This window comes from Macrobrachium rosenbergii, chromosome 12 (genome assembly GCF_040412425.1).
Source record: "Macrobrachium rosenbergii isolate ZJJX-2024 chromosome 12, ASM4041242v1, whole genome shotgun sequence".
Classification (NCBI taxonomy): Eukaryota; Metazoa; Arthropoda; class Malacostraca; order Decapoda; family Palaemonidae; genus Macrobrachium; species Macrobrachium rosenbergii.
The window spans coordinates 28,772,796-28,791,383 of record NC_089752.1 but is presented as its reverse complement, the minus strand read 5'-3'; the positions used below and the strand labels follow the sequence as shown (position 1 = coordinate 28,791,383).

Genomic DNA, 18,588 nt, shown 5'->3' with positions numbered 1-18,588 from the left:
GAGTTGAACACAGTGCAGCTCGGAGTAAACTACCAAGACCTCGCCAGAGAACAGGCGGCTGACCCAGAAACCCCGGCCTACCGCACCGCCATCACGTCCCTTAAGTGGCGGGACGCGACCCTCGCCCCCGGAGGCCCAAGTGTCCTCTGCGACATCAGTACGGGTCAGCCCCGCCCCTTGGTTCCAGCCTCACGCCGCTGCCAGGTATTCGACATAATTCATGGCCTCTCACATCCCTCTGGCAGAACCATGGCCAAGCTGCTCTCAAAAAAGTGTTTGGCACGGGGTGCAGAAGGACGCCACATCCTGGGCGAAACAGTGCCTGCAGTGCCAAACCAGCAAGGTGGGTCGTCACACGCAGTACGGGTATGCGAGTTCCCGCAGCCAGAGCGCCGCCGCCACATTCATGTCGACGTCATCAGGCCCCTTCCCCGTCAGGCGGGTCCAGATACCTCCAGACGGTGGTAGACCGCTTGACAAGGTGGCCCGAAGCCACACCTATGCAAGAAGCCACCGCCAGCGCGTGTGCCGAGGCCCTGCTTTCCAGTTGGGTTAGCCGCTTCAGCGTCCCGAACCACATCACAACCGACAGGGGCCCCGCCTTCCTGTCCGAATTGTGGTCCGCCCTGGCTCAGCTGCTGGGGACCACGCACCACACCACCATGGCATACAACCCGGCTGCCAACGGCCTGGTCGAGCGGTTCCACAGATCCCTGAAGGCGTCCCTCATGGCCCGCTGCACCGCTGAGGACTGGAAACATCAGCTGCCGTGGGTCCTCCTCGGTTTGAGAACCACCACCAGAGCCGACAGCACCCCATCCGCAGCCGAAAAAACCTACGGTGAGCCCCTCTTGGTCCCGGGCGAACTTGTGACAGAAGATCGCCACATCCCATCACTGCAGAGACTCCGCAACGTGGCCGGCAAGTTCGCCCCTTGCAAGCGCAAGTACACCGAGAGGTCGGCCACCTTCACACCGCCAGAACTGTCATCCGCCACCCACGTCTTCGTCAGGGTCGACGCCGTCCGCCATGAAGAACTGGATTAGATTGACGAAAGAACAGTTCACTCATCTGTTAAACCTGGTGACACCTCACATTGAAAAAGCTGATACTAAAATGAGGAAAGCTGTGTCTGCTGCACAGCGATTGACCATCACTCTTCGTTATTTAGCAACAGGTAGGCTATGTTACTTGGAATTGTTTATGCCTAAACTAGGCTAATATATCCTAGGCTTGGTGTATTAATTAGGTTATGCATGAAAGACGCTGATCATTTTGTATCTGTACACTGTTCGTTTATGGGTTGCTATTCATGTTTGATAGATTCTTGTAGGAAAAGAGTAAGCTTAGTCTAGGCTGGTGTACATTTTTTGGATTTTCAGGGGAGGAAAGGACAAATTAAAAAAACATATATTTATATATATATATATATATATATATATATATATATATATATATATTATATATATAATATATATACATATAGACGTTCTTGGTCTTGGCATAAGTTAGCCAAGGCCAAGATTAAGATTAAGGTATTCGATAAAATTGTACATAAGGCTACCCAGACTAGACTATAACCTAATGGCAGGCATCAAAGTAGCCTAGGCTAGGTTAGTAAAGTATTACCAATCTCAAAACAACCACCTAACCTAACCTAGCTATACTGTCTATTAATTGGGTAACATAATTAAAAATAATTGCGTGTTTACACAATTTATAATAAAAAGTAAATTTTGTGGTTGTACTATTATATTTTAAACTTTATAGTTGATGACAGTATGGTTATTAATTAACTGATAATTCCAGATAAGCTGTAGTACAATATGTCAAGGCAAAAATGCAAGGTTTACAGTATGTACATTAGGAATATATATATTTATACTATTGCTAAGGGAATTTTTCTCTCATTTCAGAAGAATCACGTTTCCCTTGGGTATCAATTTCGGATTAGCCATAATCTGGTTTCATCCCTCATACCAGAGACATGCAGAGCCATATACAAGATAATGAAAACAGAATATTTAAAACTTCCATCAACTCCTGAGGAATGGAATGAAATTGCTCTGCATTATTTCCAGGAATGGAATTTTCCAAATTGCATAGGGGCACTAGACGGGAAAAGGGTGCTAAATGCAAAGCCCCCACATTCTGGTGCAGGTTTCCATGATTATAAAGGTCATTTTAGTATGATCATGATGGCATTAGTTGATGCATCTTATAAGTTCCTGTATGTAAATATAGGTGCTAATGGAAGAGCCAGCGACGTTGGGGTTTGGGATAGGTGTAGCCTAAAGGAAGCAATAGATAGTGAAGTTTTAAATATCCCATCATCATGTTGCTTACCTTTCACTGATAAGCAAAGCCCACATGTCATTGTTGGTGATGAGGCATTCCCAATTAAGCCCTATTTGATGAAACCTTTCCCAGGAAAGGAATTAAACAAAGTAAAAACTATATTCAATTATAGGTTGTCAAGAGCAAGGCACACATCAGAAAATGCCTTTGGTATCATTCAGTAGTATTTAAGGTGTTATCAAAACCTATCCAAACTTGTCCAAACAATGTAAAGGACATTTTGTTTGCTATAGTGGTTTTACATAATTTTATCCGTGCACAATCTAAGAATTTGTATGCACCCCCTGAAATAAGAGAGAGGTTTATCAAACAGTGGTTTGGATAGTAGTCCTGGACATGGCGGACGTAGTACCAGTGATGCCCAAAATGTAAGGAACACATTAATGGATTATTACTTTAATAATGAAGGGGCAGTACCACTCCAAGATGAACGAGCCTGTATGCACTAGTGGACATTTTCTCCCATATGCCTTTGAATATTTGCATTTGTATATACAGTAATCTTAAAATAAAATTCATTATTTGTTCAATTGCTATTATTTACTCCTCAGTACTTATAAGAAAGTTATGAAGAGCGATGTGGAATTTAAATATGTACCCTGCGATACCTGGAGAAACAAACCCTGAAATTGCTTTAATCAACTTTATTAAATAGAAAATGTTTAAAGCTGCATGACATCAATCTTGATTAGACTGAACTTTATTGTATACAAAATGTTTACAGCTACAGGAACTTGATTAGACTAGAAAGCCTGAGGTCTTACAGATCATGTATTTGAAATTCAAATTAGCAGCAGAGATTAAATACTGACAGAATTTAGCACCAAATTGATAACTACTGTTAACCTACTTTATCATCAGGTAAGCCATATTCCCGCTCAGTTTCCAGGACGACTTGGGAAATCCTAGCTGCTGCAACCTTTTGTCCATTTACTAGTAGGGACCTTATCCAAACCTCAACTGTTTTTCCCACACAAACCTAGGTCATTAGGCGTACTGGTGTTGCCCAATTCTTAGAGGGTTTGCAAGCATTCTTCCTCAAATGAATTTTGTAGCTTCCTCTTCTTACTACTGTTACTTGCTTTTTGGTTCTGTAGAGATGAAGTTGCGGAAGTTGCTGGTGCAACAGACCGATCAGAACTTCCATCAGAAAGGTCAAAGCTGGGGGACACAGGTTGAGTTAAAGAACCCGTACTTGACTCTCCAATTTGAAATTCATCAAAAGTGTTTTGAGTAACCTCAATAACTAGAGGATTATCTATAGGATTTACCTGTAAATAAAAAAAATATATATATTACTCTACTATGAATATGTTGATAACATAAACTGCTGTATAATGGATCAGTTTTAGGTAATGATGCATTAGTAATTCTGATAATTTAAGATTATGGAAGGGCAAGCATAATTCCCTTTACTTAACTAAAAATATTAGATTTTTCTATTGACCTTACTGACCTAACCCTACACTTTTGCTTACCTGGGCCTACAGCAGGTTTATTGTGCAAATTTGATTCTTAAATGCCAAGTAATTATACCTATTATTAAACTGCTATGTAAATAATGTAATACACATGTATATACTCTTACTTGTTCATTAATGTCACAGGAATATGTAGGTTGTGAAGCCACTGTATCATGTAAAAAAGACATCAAATCAAACAATTCCCACTTGGAGCTTGGTTTACCACATGAACACTTGGAGCAGCCAGAATTTTTTTATATTCATGGATGAAGTATCCCTTCAAATTACTAAATTTTGCCCGCACTTGATCTGAAAGGGGAAAAACATATATTTAGCTTGATATAAAAATTATTAACTAATGAACTAAATATCTTTACGGAAATTATTTAGATATATTAAATGTTTCATGCTAGGTTAGCATGATGTCCTCTTTCAGGGCATGGGTTGCAGACTTGCCTACACATTTAAAATCTTAGGTGAAGTGTGAAAAATTAGGTTAGGATAACCCAAGCTCTCTAGGCTAATTAGTATACAGTCGGCAGTAGTTCAAACTAGGCTAGGAATAGCTTACTTCTAGACCAGCCTATATAGGTCTAGGCATAGCATTGCTGCTGAAAAATAGAATAGTCCTAACTTTATTTACACAACCTGAGTCAGGTTCTGTAGCCTAGCCAGAGTCAGGTTCTGTAGCCTACCCAGTCAGGTTCTGTTGCCTAGTATAGCCACTAGCCTAAATTAAGCTAGAGAAGCACTAAAATATCACAGATTTGTGTTTATGTAATTTGATAATGCACACATGATAGCATAACGAGAGTAGACCTAGGCTATAAGACAATCTGATATTCCAGATATAGAGTAGTAGCAGACTTACCTGTATGAAGGTCAGCAAGTTCCGGAAACTTTTCCCCGAGTCGCTTGGTGATTTCTTCATGATTCTTCATCTTGAGACCTTTTTTCATAGAACTATCATGCTTGCGGTCCCATAAGCATCGTCTCCCCCTCAAATCTTCTACCAAAAGCTGCTCTGATGACCTTGAAATGCGCGCCCTCCCTCCCTCCCAGATGTAAACAAACGATAAAGTCGACGGTAGAGTAGAGTAGGGTAGAGGGAGAGGCGGGTTGAATTCGATCGTTATCGCTTTCAAAATTCGTGACGACGACACTAAAAAGTCGTCGTCAAAACATTAAAAGTTGACGTCAAATTCAAAAGTCAACGGAAATATTGCTATATAGTGTGAGAGCGCCTTAACTGGGCAGGTGGGAAGATTTCACTGACATAAGCTACTAATAACTCTATAGAAAGAGATGGATAATATGGAAACAAGTGAATACACAAAATATTGAAACAATCGTTGTGAGAGTAATTTCTCACGATGACATGGCAATGAAAATATTTTTATAGTGTAGATATTATATTCCTGATAACGATTAATTACTGCTTAGAGGCCACAATTAAAACAGCGTTACATCACACAACACCTTATCTACACTGCATAGCACACCATTGAAATTTCCCGGGCTCCCGAGTCGCGGCGCGCAGCAACATGCGCAATTACGGGACAACGAACATATTACACTGTCATATGCGTATGTCTGTGTAACACACACACACACACACACACACATATATATATATATATATATGTATATAAATGGATGTATATATTATAACTGCGGTTGTGTAATCAAGGGACTCGTGGCAACAATGTAAATTGCCAAGTACTGCATTTTGTAGTAGGAATTCTTGCTTCAAAACTATCCATAACTCAAAACCAATATGTTTTTAGTAACTTTTTTGGTGCATTACACTATCAGTGTAACAATGTGGTGATTTAATACAGAGTAAAAGTTCATTTCATGACATGATCACATAAACTTACCAAGCCCATTTTGAGACAAAGTGTAATAGAGGGTATATTATTCACAAAAAATACCCTGGCTCCTGATGCAGAGGGGTATTTTTGAGCCTTGGGGTGTTTTACCTTGTATATATACCTCAGCTCCATCGTTATACCCTTTCTGTACCTTTAACTTTTTACAGTGTATATATATATATATATATATATATATATATATATATATATATATATATATATATATATATATATATATATATATATATATATATATATATATATATTCCTCAGGTTTGGGGCAAGAAGAAAGCAAACCTGACTTGGAACCGGAGCTAACATGTATGTACATTGCTAACTCGCGCAAAGCCCAGAATTATTTAGTGGCAAAGTCCTCGGAAACCTGCGAGATGACGCGTAAGCCGATACAACGACAATTACTCCGAGATGGCGCATTTTTCCCTTTTTTGTATAAAGGTTTGTGATTTATTTTTGTTTCCCTCATCCATCCAGTGAAAGGAGTAACTTGTTCTATGTTTTGTAAACTTATTTCGTTTTTTTCTATGGTTTTGTGAGGTTGAAGCGGAGGCTCTTCACTAGGATGCAATTACAGATACCGCCCATTGCAAGAAATTGGAGAGAGAAAAAGAAGAGAAAGGTTTTGTAAAATCAAAAATGAAAAACATAACATAGAGGAGGTAGAGAGCACGATATGAAATTTGAAACCTACTGTATTACTTTATATCATGCCGTTCTAATGTGAGAATGAAGGAGTGGAAAGAGAGAGAGAGAGAGAGAGAGAGAGAGAGAGAGAGAGAGAGAGAGAGAGAGAGAGAGAGAGAGAGAGAGTCTGAGCAGCAGTGAGCAATATTATCAATGCAAGCACCAATATTTTCGGCGTCTAACGCACCGGATGCTTTCAAGTGCTCGCTGTAATTTGACACCAAATTCTTCATAATCTATGAACGCTGATTTTTCGGCCGGTATCGGAAAGGATTCGGAATACAGAACTTGGGCCAAAGACCAAGCACTGGGACCTATGAAATAATTTAGCGTTGTTGAAACAATTGTTAGGAGAGGGTGAAAAGTAAGATGAAGAAAGAGAATATGAACGGGGGTATAGTAAAAGGAATGAAACGGGTTGCATCTGGGGCCGAAGGGACGCCGCAAAGAACATTAACCAATGCCTACGGTGTACCATGTAAGGTGTACTGACGACACTATCCTCTTATGGGTTTCGGCCGGTATCTCCCGTTCCAGTGAACAGTTTGCCACCTATAGCGCAACAGTCCAGGCTACAGAAATTTCTACTATCTTCTGTTTCTCCCGAATCCCATACCTTTTCTCTTGCAGGAGATGTGACCGTTACTTTTTTTTAAAGTTAGGCCCCAGTAAATTTCCTCTCCCATTCAAGCTTCCTTATCGCTTGAGGCCTGAACTAGATAAGGGAGCAAAGTTTCATCTCTCCAGCCGGCCTTTCCAAGCACATAAAACTGAAGCTTGTTTTGAAACCACAGAGATACACGCGTGGATTTCGTGTCTGCGAGCAATTCTTCACAGAAACAAAATCTGTTTCGGATTCCACATTCGCGTAAATAATATCCGGATGGGAATACGCTATCTCACCAAAGCCCAACATCCAAATCAAAATTCACCACATCCGCTGTTGTCAAATCTGATACCTGATACATCACTCCTACGGCAAAACTGCTTTCGCTCCCTCTCTCTAGATATTTTGTTAAAGCCAAACCAGCTAACTGTGTATGCAACCTTGCAGTATTGTAATGTTTACGGAAATGGTCCAGTGTCACATAACAATAAGTTGAACCTGTCAATGAATTTTTGATGACTGTCGATTCTAAGATATTTCACTGTCAGATCAGATTATACAGTGTGAGGAATGGCCTTTCTCTTCAGAAAAAGTGACACAAAGGAAAGTGAAATTCCATATATATATATATATATATATATATATATATATATATATATATATATATATATATATATATATATATATATATATATATATATATATATATATATATATATATATTTATGCATGTATGTATGGATATAAGCATGACCAGAACCTCTAAGGGAACACTAACTTGGTTCAAAAAGATACGCTGCTCTTAATTTTTTTCTCTTATACATGGGGGTAGACCCTAAATGTTAGGAAGGTCCTCGCAACCCTCTGATACCACAAACCTTGTCTTTTTTATTCTAGTGTTTATTCTACAGGGTCCGTTGACCGAAACTATCTTGTCTACTGTCTACATTCTGATCTCTTCGGCTTTCTGTGAGCATAAGCATTCATACGAGAACATACAAGGGCAAATTCATCAGTACAACTGCGTGTTGGAACGTACATACACACACAATTTATTATATATTCCTAAGAATAGCAAGACTGTTAAGGGGCCATGTACGAATAGTAGAAGAATGTAACAGAATAACAGAGAGAGAGAGAGAGAGAGAGAGAGAGAGAGAGAGAGAGAGAGAGAGAGAGAGAGAGAGAGAGAGAGAGAGAGAAGAGAGAGAGTTTGAGCAGCAGTCAGTCATATTATCTATGTAAGCACCACTGTTTTCGGCGTCTGATACAGCCAATGCTTCTGAGTGTTCACCACTAATAGTAAATGTTGACACAGTACAAGCTTATATTTCAGGAAACGAAGCGAGAATAGTCTCGCTCTAATTTGACAACAAAATCATCAAAATCTTTGATGTCTGATTTTTCGGCAGGTATCTCCTGTCCAAGTAGACAACTTGCCACCGACAACGCAACATTCCAGGGCTACAGAAATTTCTATTACTGTATTATCCGTTTCTCCCGATCCCATACCCCTTTTCTTGCAGGACATGTGACTGCCACTTCCTTTAAAGTTAGGTCAAAATCATTTCCTCTCCCATTCATTTTTTCTTTACTCCTTCAGGCCTGAACGAGATAAGGGAACAAGGTTTCATCTATTCAACCATCCTTTGCTGATGTATACAACTTCACTTGTAGTAAAACGACAGATGCACGCGTGGATTTCACGTCTGCGAGCCAGTCTTCACAGAAACAAAATAAAATCCGGATCGGAATTCGCTATCTCACCAGAGCCAAACTTCAAAATCAAAATTCGCTACATCCGTTGTTACCAAATCTGATATCTGCTACATCACCCCTACGGCAAAACTGCATTCACTTTCTCTCTCTCCCCCGGACTCTCTGGAGTCTCTTATTGAAGCCAAACTGAGTATGCTACCCCGTAGTACTGGAAAGTTGAGATATAATCCATTGGCACGTAACTCTAACTTGAATTTGAAGTTCTCAATGAATCCTTGATAATTAACTAGTCTAATATATTTCACAGTCAGATCAGATAATATAGTGGGAGGAATGGCATTTCTCTCCAGAGAAGACCACACAGAGGAATTAAATTTCATTAATATACACATACATACATATACATATATATATATATATATATATATATATATATATATATATATATAAATAAATAAATATATATATATATATATATATATATATATATATATATATATATATATATATATATATATATATATATATACATACATACAAATAATATTGTATATATATATAACTATATGGGGTAATGTGTTTGATTTTAGAATTACTGTGTATATTCAGTCATAGTGTGATGAAACGAAAGAGAAGCTATAAGGTGGAACTAGGACGGTCGCACAGTTGCAAAATCATTGCAGTCAGCAGATAGTTCAATTGCTTCAGCTGTTTTGGCTCGATGAACACACAATATTGTCGCTGACATGAGAGGCAACCGACCGAGTTGGTATGCAAGTACGTAAGTTCGTGCGTTAGAAAAATGGAGATTATGTCTAATTGTGCCCAAAAGTTAGGTCTGGTTGATTATTAACTTAGCGAGAGCGATATCGTCCAGACGTGGCTTTGTGTGTTTCCAATCTCTTAGAAACCGGCAGTTAAGGTAAATCCAGACTTCTCTTTTTTCTGTGTGGACTGTGAACTTGTGAATTTACCATATGCAATAAACTTATGAATTTGTGGGGAGAATTGGACATAGTCATTTATGTCACTTTAATATTCTATTTTATTGTGTTCTGATTTGACATTGGTTAACCATGCATTTTAGACTTTCATTATTATATCACATGCTTGTATACTGTATTTGAGGGAGATTACGGTTTGTTTAATTTTTCAACAGATGTCTGTGGGATTGCTGTGGTGATAGAGAAAGGACACTGCAATCTTTGCAGTTTAGTGGTTTTCTCAATGTGGTTGACTTTAAGACTAGACATATAATGTCTAAGATGGAGTGTGTGGGAGTTTTGAGTGTAAAGGCTTTTTAGCCAGAGTAAGATTAAATCTTGAATTAGACTATTTTTGACTTGATAATTCATTTATTATGCATTCTAATCTTTTCTTTGTTAATTCATTACTTGTTGGGTTTGTTTGATAATAAATCTATTTATGTAGGAAAGATTGTGTTTCCTTAGAGTATCCATTTTGAGGATGGTGTTAGAGAGAGGGAGAGAATCTGTGGGTTGAGTGCAAGAGAGAGAGAGAGAGAGAGAGAGAGAGAGAGAGAGAGAGAGAGAGAGAGAGAGAGAGAGAGAGTTGCGGTTACCCCGTCTTCTGGAGTTAGGCCGCAAAACACGTTACGTAGCATTTCGAAAGGAATGTTGAATCTGTAGGTGTAACAGATTTGCATTTATATATATGTATATGTATTCACATACATAATGTGCATATGTTAAAAATACCAGAACCTCTATAGGGAACACTAACTTGTTTAAAAAAAATACTTTCTCTTACTGTCTTCTATTATAGATGGGATGGACCCTACATGTTAGGAAGGTTCACCCAACCCTCACGTACCAAAATCTTGTCTTTGTGCTTCGAAACTATCTTCTTTACATTCACATCTCATACGGTTTCTATAAGCATATATATTCATACGAGAACATACAACGGCAAATTCATAAGAATAACTGCGTGATGGAACGTACATACAAACATAATTTATTATAGATACGAAGGGGACACAAGTGAGCCAAGAGTCATGTAACAAGACAACAGAATGTAATAGGATCATGAGAGAGAGAGAGAGAGAGAGAGAGAGACAGACAGACAGACAGACTACCATACTTATGAGAAAGTAAGGAACCATGTACGTAAACACAACATAATGTAACAGAATCGAGAGAGAGAGAGAGAGAGAGAGAGAGAGAGAGAGAGAGAGAGAGAGAGAGAGAGACAGACAGACTAAATACTTATGACGAGAAAGTAGGTAAGGAATCATGTACGAACATACAGCAGAATGTAAAATAATGTGTGTGAGAGAGAGAGAGAGAGAGAGAGAGAGAGAGAGAGAGAGAGAGAGAGAGAGACTATATGCTTATGACGAGAAAGTAGGTAAGGAATCATGTACGAATATAAAGCAAAATGTAAAATAATGTTGAGAGAGAGAGAGAGAGAGAGAGAGAGAGAGAGAGAGAGAGAGAGAGAGAGAGAGAATACCAACCTGTTTAATCTCACGAACAAACAAATGACGTCACGGACTCCCTCTCTGAAAACTAAGGTTAAACAGCAGCGATGAACCTGCTCTTTGAGATCGCGGGAGTGATGTTGGCTCTTAATGCGTGCACTGGAGAGCTCGGATTCTGCCGGATCCTTTAAACGAACTACCTACAATACTTGATGAACTTCGATTAGCTAAGACAAATACTTCGCAAGAGGGATATACAAACTACCCACCAGAGAGAGAGAGAGAGAGAGAGAGAGAGAGAGAGAGAGAGAGAGAGAGAGAGAGAGAGAGAGATTTGGCTAATAAACGCACACAGATACACGCATATATAAATATGTATATATATTGTATATATAATATACATATAACAAACACACACACACATATATATGTATATATATATATATATATATATATATATATATATATATATATATATATATATATATATCGAGAGAGAGAGAGAGAGAGAGAGAGAGAGAGAGAGAGATTTGGCTAATAAACGCACGCAAAGATACAAACATATATAATATACATACATACACACACATATATATATATATATGTATAGAGAGAGAGAGAGAGAGAGAGAGAGAGAGAGAGAGAGAGAGAGAGAGAGAGAGAGAGAGAGAGAGAGAATGAATAGTTCCCTAGTATGAACAGTTCCTTGGTTCCTTCCCTCTTCCCTTCTCAAGTTAATATTTGATCCCTTAATTAAAGGCCTCACATGGTTTATTTCGAAGTCAATCATCGGAAACCTTTGACTGGATTAGTTGCGCTAAAAAGCCAAGCCTGATCAAGTTAGTCTGACTTTCCAAGAACGACGCAATTTACATCAACGCTATAATAAACGCAAAATTCGCATTAAATACTCATAGTCTGTTTATACCAACTAACAAGTTTTTCACCCATTGTAAATTTAGTAAATGTATATTAAAATCAACAAAAAAATTAATTACCAATACAGAAAACAAGTGCTGTGAACGAGTGAATTCAATAAAATGATAACGAACGATATTAAAGAACGGCCCAATGTTTGGAAATATTGGGTGTATGGTCACCAACGGTATAAGGAACAGGGAAAGGAGGCTGCTTGACACACTTTTATGACCCAGCTGCCAGACCCAGACACATACACCCTCACACAAACATTAGTCCTTGACACGTCCCTTATATAACAAACCTTACCCTGATTTCTTCCTGCCTACCTCATGCTATTGGTCGGTTTTAGCAGACACAAAAACGAAGTTCTAAATGCCAAATTTTCTCATTCTCTGTTACCTTTAAGTTGCGTATCATTATTTCTGTAGCCAAACTTCTGCATTAAATGCGGCAAATCCATACAACCAGCGACCCACAACCTCGGCCACTTGCATCATACAATCTTTGAAATTAACAGTTCTTTCTATCTCGACAAACCATTCTGATAGATACAGTACATCTGAGTACCTTGAACGCCATGCCTCAAATAAAAGTTTTATATTCCTTCTGTATTTTCGGATTTCATTTGCTTCTTCACTTGCATTATTCATCCCTAACAATGAATCTTCATTCAAGTTGCATGTCAGCAACCAATGCATAAAAAAATCTCGGCTTTATTCTTCCTATACTACTACTACTAATATTACGACTATTGACACTTTTGCTTTTATTATTGTCATGAACGTTGAAATTGTGCGCACTTTCGTGTGGAACATAAGTTCTTCAACTTGCTAAAAGCATATAGCACGTGAAGAGGAAAACAAGAAACGCGCTGTCAAATACAAATAAAAATAACAAAGATAAACAAACCAGCAAAATGATACGTTTCACATATATCTCCAATGAATATTCATTCCCTTCACCAGAGAAGTTTTCCCGATTTGTTCGGAAGAATGAGCCGGTAAATGTACCCGTACTCTTTCCAAGGATATGTCAAACCTGATATTTCATCTATCACATCTATATAATACTCATTCTTCAAAAAAGGTTCTTAAACGCAGTTAAAACATCGTAATTCTACTATCAGGCAAATTTATTAAGCATTATTTAAAATTTAACCTAATTTTTTTTTAGTTGCGTCTGTACCTCACAATAAATGTGTTTTAACATTGTGGTACATGTCACCGTGTTTCATTTCTAACATTAAAAAAATTAGATTCTACCATTTGGCTGTTTTGCTTTGACACCTTTTCGTTGAAGACATTTCATACTCTCGGACAACTCTCCCTTCCGTCCCACAATGCTTTACAAAGCCCCTCCATCCATTTTAAAATCCCACTCTCCTCTAGAACTCTCGCCGGTAATTGTAACTAATTCTGACGAATACAAGATGGACACCTTCTTGCAGCTTCCCCTCGTTCCTGAAATTCAAATGTCCCTTCATCTAGTTCAGTCGTGTATCACTCCCTTATCTGTCGGGTACATCTTCCTCTCTTTTCTGTGACTCAATGTTCGTCAGTCCCGCTTCGTTCTGTATCTCTCTCGTATCGGGCACGTGTCTCCCACTGCAGAAATATTCCTTTCAACGACACGGACCGTTTGTTGATAGTTAACCATGAGACTTTTTTTTTTTAACAAGAGACAAAGACGATCTAGGCTTTCCAAATCAGACTCGGTGACTGCAAGAAAAGTGGGCTTGTGGATTCCCCTTTGTAAGTGATGACAGACCTGCCTTTTACAGTATCAGCGGTTGATAAACCGGAAATACACGCAAAGGAAGAGAAGTTCACGAGCTTGAAGTGAAAGCTATAAAGATTTGATCGAACAGGTTTAAACTCCAAATAGTGATACAATATCAATTTAATGTTTTTTATTAATTCAAAGCTTCCTAATGCAGTTTCTCTAATACTCCGAAGCCTCCCATACAATACCTCTAAGATTACAAAACCCACGTGTATAACGAGGTCAAGGGAGGGAGAGCTACCAGATAATCACGAAGCTTTCGAAAGCAAAGCCAAAAGTAACATCTATACAGGATAAGTAGTATCTCTGACCTTAAAATCGAGTTAAATGAATCCAAATATGAAACAACAGCTAGGTTACGAATTGAGTAGAAAGCCTATACGCACTAACATAGAGAAAAATGGGGCATGGAAAGCCTCTAAATAGATTAGAGCAATCGATTTTACAGGGGCAAATGAGACCCACATGAATCTGGTGAACTCTCTCAGAGATGTAAAGTAGCCCTTGAAGAGTATACCAAACTTCCCAGGGGAAGAGGTAACCAGGCCCATAGTAGGGTCCTTCCAAGACAGATTTTTACGTTGTTCGTTCGTAGATTATTGGGATGATACATCTCACGGGGTGGGGGTGGGGCGGGGGGAGACTCTGTCTTTCGGTTTTTATTTATAAGTTCAAATCCCGATAGATGTATGTTTTAATTTCCAAATTATCAAACTCTATCGTGGTAGAGTATGACATGAAAAGGGTATTATTGGCCTTGGAAGCACTGAAAACTCCCCTGTTTTGTCTGCCATATTCAGAGATGCTTAATCAGATGCCCGTTTTTATTACCAAGTAATTAAGCCCGCGTGAAAAGGAGTTTCCAAGGACGGCTGAGATAAAAGGTATTTGATAAAAAGGAAAATGGCAGAGAGAAGGACAGATCTGCGAAGGCCAACAGAGCAATAGAAAAAAGGGGAACATGACACCAGTAAACTACAGATTTCTACTCAAATTTTATCATATGCCATTTTGCCTGTTGCACTACATATTATTCTATTCCTTGAGCATGTGTTTTTATGATGAATGCTAGTGCTACTGGTATCAGGCTACTAACGATAAAATGTCGACGAACATTCACGTTCCAGTTGATAATAAGGGGAAAAAAGCCATTAGAATGAAATTTTGTTTCAATTTTCCTCTTTGTATAAAGACACTTTACAGTTGAACAATTCACAAAATATTGTTCTTAGCTTCAGATAATTTCTGCCATTACAAGGACACTGGAGATGATAGCGGGAGATATCTTTGACCAAGAGCAGCACTTTGTGAATTATTGTTCGTCTGAAAAAAAAAAAAAAAACGTGTACAGAGCTAAAATGTAAAGACAAAATTTCACCTAACGTGTCTTCTCCTGTTACTACTACTACTACCACTACTACTACTTTATAATAATAATAATAATAATAATAATAATAATAATAATAATAATAATAATAATAATAACAGTTAAATTTTAAGCTCTTCCTTTTGAGCTCCTTTTTCTCTTGTTACCCTACCACTCACAGATGCATTAAGTGCAACAGCTACTCTGTGGAAACCCTCTTAGTCCATTATTACAAAAAACGTATTTTTCCCCAGTGTTACGCATATGCCCAGTTTCCCTGCCACTCAGAACATTACAGTACATCAAAAAGCCTCCAGCACTGCTGCGCTTCGCTCCAAAGAGTGCTTTTATTAATGTGATTAGTTCTGTGTACTGCGTGTGTGCGCGGTTCACATAAGGGGAATCGTGAGAGGTACAACTTTATTATTACTTACGATTTACTTATAATTTACTCATATACTGGCGGAACGATGCAAAAAAGGCCACTCTCTTCCGAAGGAAACGTCGAAAGACTATGCTTATATGTATTTGGTATAATTTACATAAAATATACTGTTATTATTATTTATAGCTTGTTCCATGTGAATGGAGGTGTATCTTCTGAATAATAATAATAATAATAATAATAATAATAATAATAATAATAATAATAATAATAATAATAATAATAATAATTATGACTTGCGCATATCCTCATGAAAGAAACTGTAAAATTCATCAGCCTGTCGAGACGTAAGTGGTAAAACTTAAAAAAAAATAATTACAACGCAAGCAGAAGAAACTTTATATATACCCTAATTCATTTTGTCCCAAGTCATACCTTTTGTAGCAAATGGACCCAAATCATGACAGAAAAGTGGATTTGGTCTGCCTAGCCTATCTTCCTCCTCGAAATATTTCTCTTTCCAAACACCTTGGAACTTTCCAGCAATCCTCTGCCAACCCCGTTGCAATCCGAACCAGTTTCCATTCCAAGTTTTTTTTTTGTCTTGTGTTTTCAGTGTAAAGGCCTACGAACTTCAGGTTTTCCTTTCTTTTTATTTTTAATGGAAAGACTCGTGGGATTTGCAGCCCAATGCCTCAATCTAGTTCAGACCTGAAAAAAACTAAAGGAAACTGGGAGAACAAAAACTGGGGTTAACAAAAACTTATGGATCTGCCCACATTTTGGTCAACTGCTTCCTTTAAATATGGTTATTTCCCCCTTCATTCCTCAACTCCACACTGAAGTCTCATTGTTACGTGACAGGTTTAGTTCTGTTTCAGTGTACTACACTAAAACGGAATCACTTACAGCTAGATGAATGTCCATCAAGGTTATCAACTAATTTTCTGACAAAGTTATCTATAACTTTATTCGTAATTGTGTTAGCAATAATCTAGAGTATTATTCTCCTTTATATTTTTCACTGTAATTACTCTATAATGGTATTTTTTATTATTATCTGTCATTGATTGTTATTTCTGTCATTAAAATCAACTCAATTACTGGAGCTATTTATGTAAGTGGTACTTTATCTTTAACAATCAAACCCAGCAATTACGTCAAAATTAGGAAGAAGAAGAAGAAGAACAAGAAGCCAAATGAAGAACTGATGTTAGTAAAACAATTATAAGCAGATGAGGAAGTAACAGCAATAATGGAAGAAGAAAGCGAAGATGAACTTTGGCAGCTGAAAAGAAGAATAATAAATAATAAAAATGACGATAACGAGGAAAGAAACAGGAATGGTAAGAGTTGGAGCAAAATCAGAAGACCCTCCCAGTCACTTCTGAATTTCGCTACATCTATACACTTGCTTCCTTTGGAATAAACTCGAGTTTCTTCGTGGCTAGATTCCAGTTTTAAGAGAGCAATCGCTGCTCCAGCATAAGTAAGTAAGTGGTTCTTGAAAACTCTGGGAAGGGCCAATGTTAGACCAATGCTTGACCATGAGAAGGCCAAACAATTGTTTAACATCAAACTATTCTCTCTCTCTCTCTCTCTCTCTCTCTCTCTCTCTCTCTCTCTCTCTCTCTCTCTCTCTCTCAATAATCTCGATAAACATCTATCCTGCTTTTACTAATACTTCTCGGTTTAATATTCAATTCTTTTTAATTTTATCAACCACAGTGAAGATAGAAAAGCAGGAGAGAGAGAGAGAGAGAGAGAGAGAGAGAGAGAGAGAGAGAGAGAGAGAGAGAGATACCCAAGAATAAAGTAATGAAATAAACCATGAAGACGGGCCGATAGATAGATAGATAGATAGATAAGTGAACTATTGAAAAAAAGAGGAAAAGAAATTTACACACACACACACACACACACACACACATATATATATATATATATATATATATATATATATATATATATATATATATATATATATATATATATATATATATATACATGTGTGTGTGTGTCAAATACAAATGTTGTCAGTTTTGCATCCAAGCTAAATGAAACGTCAAAAAGTCAACAAATATGTGAAACAAATGAATGAACACCACGAAGGATACTAATGGTACAAATCCCACCCAAGCCCCTCGCCCCCACCTCCCCACAAAAAATAAAAACAAAAGGAACAGACACAACTTTAAAATTAGGAATATACGCAGCAGTTCCTATGTATGAAAATTTTTAAACAAAGTCATTTGTTTTCATTTGCCCACAGAGATAGTGGCTCTCTCTCTCTCTCTCTCTCTCTCTCTCTCTCTCTCTCTCTCTCTCTCTCTCTCTCTCTCTCCAGCGTCCACGTCGCTTTGATAAGGGCTCCTAAATTTTGCTCTTAGATAACGCAACCCCCCCGAAGTTGTGTTCATCTTCCTCTGTTTGATAGCACAGCTGGCCGCGTTCAATAGCCCTTATCTCAGGGAGTCTGGAGCAGTGGAGTGCCAGGTGCTCTTTGGACGTCTGTCTCATTGATGTGCGACGGAGTTAAAAGGAGGAACTCCCTGGCATACATACACACATACATAAATAGAGCATAAAAAAAACTCTCTTCCACAAATACATACACACAAATACCCAAGAGTGAAAATTAACAGCATAACAAATACATGCATATATAGCCTACTGTGCGTGTTTATGTGCATACCTAGAGTTTAAAAGAGGAACTCTGCTGTGCACACGTATATATATGCATACGAGTTAAAAACACTCTAACAATCATTAATTCACAGACACCCAAACGTAATGACTGTCTAGCAGATGCTCATACACAAGCACACAAATAAAAGAAATTAAAAATTTCCAACACATGCACAATCCATGCAGTACTTACATATATGAATTTTTTTCTCAAACACTAATACACACTGACTTGAAAAGAATGACTATAAAAGGCATACTGCACTTAATCACATACAGA

General features: G+C 38.0%; 1 protein-coding gene and 1 long non-coding RNA gene across 4 annotated transcripts in view; both read right to left on the bottom strand.

Moving 5' to 3' along the window:
- LOC136844471 (immunoglobulin superfamily member 10-like) overlaps positions 1-18,588 on the bottom strand; it is an 809,371-nt gene that overhangs the window by 170,217 nt on the left and 620,566 nt on the right. The gene's annotated exons all lie outside the window — the stretch shown is intronic.
- Positions 3,169-5,359, bottom strand: LOC136844470 (uncharacterized). Its single transcript, XR_010854889.1, has 3 exons — positions 4,693-5,359; positions 3,947-4,130; positions 3,169-3,629 (listed from the first exon to the last, which is right to left on the bottom strand). It is a non-coding gene; the product is annotated as an uncharacterized lncRNA (long non-coding RNA).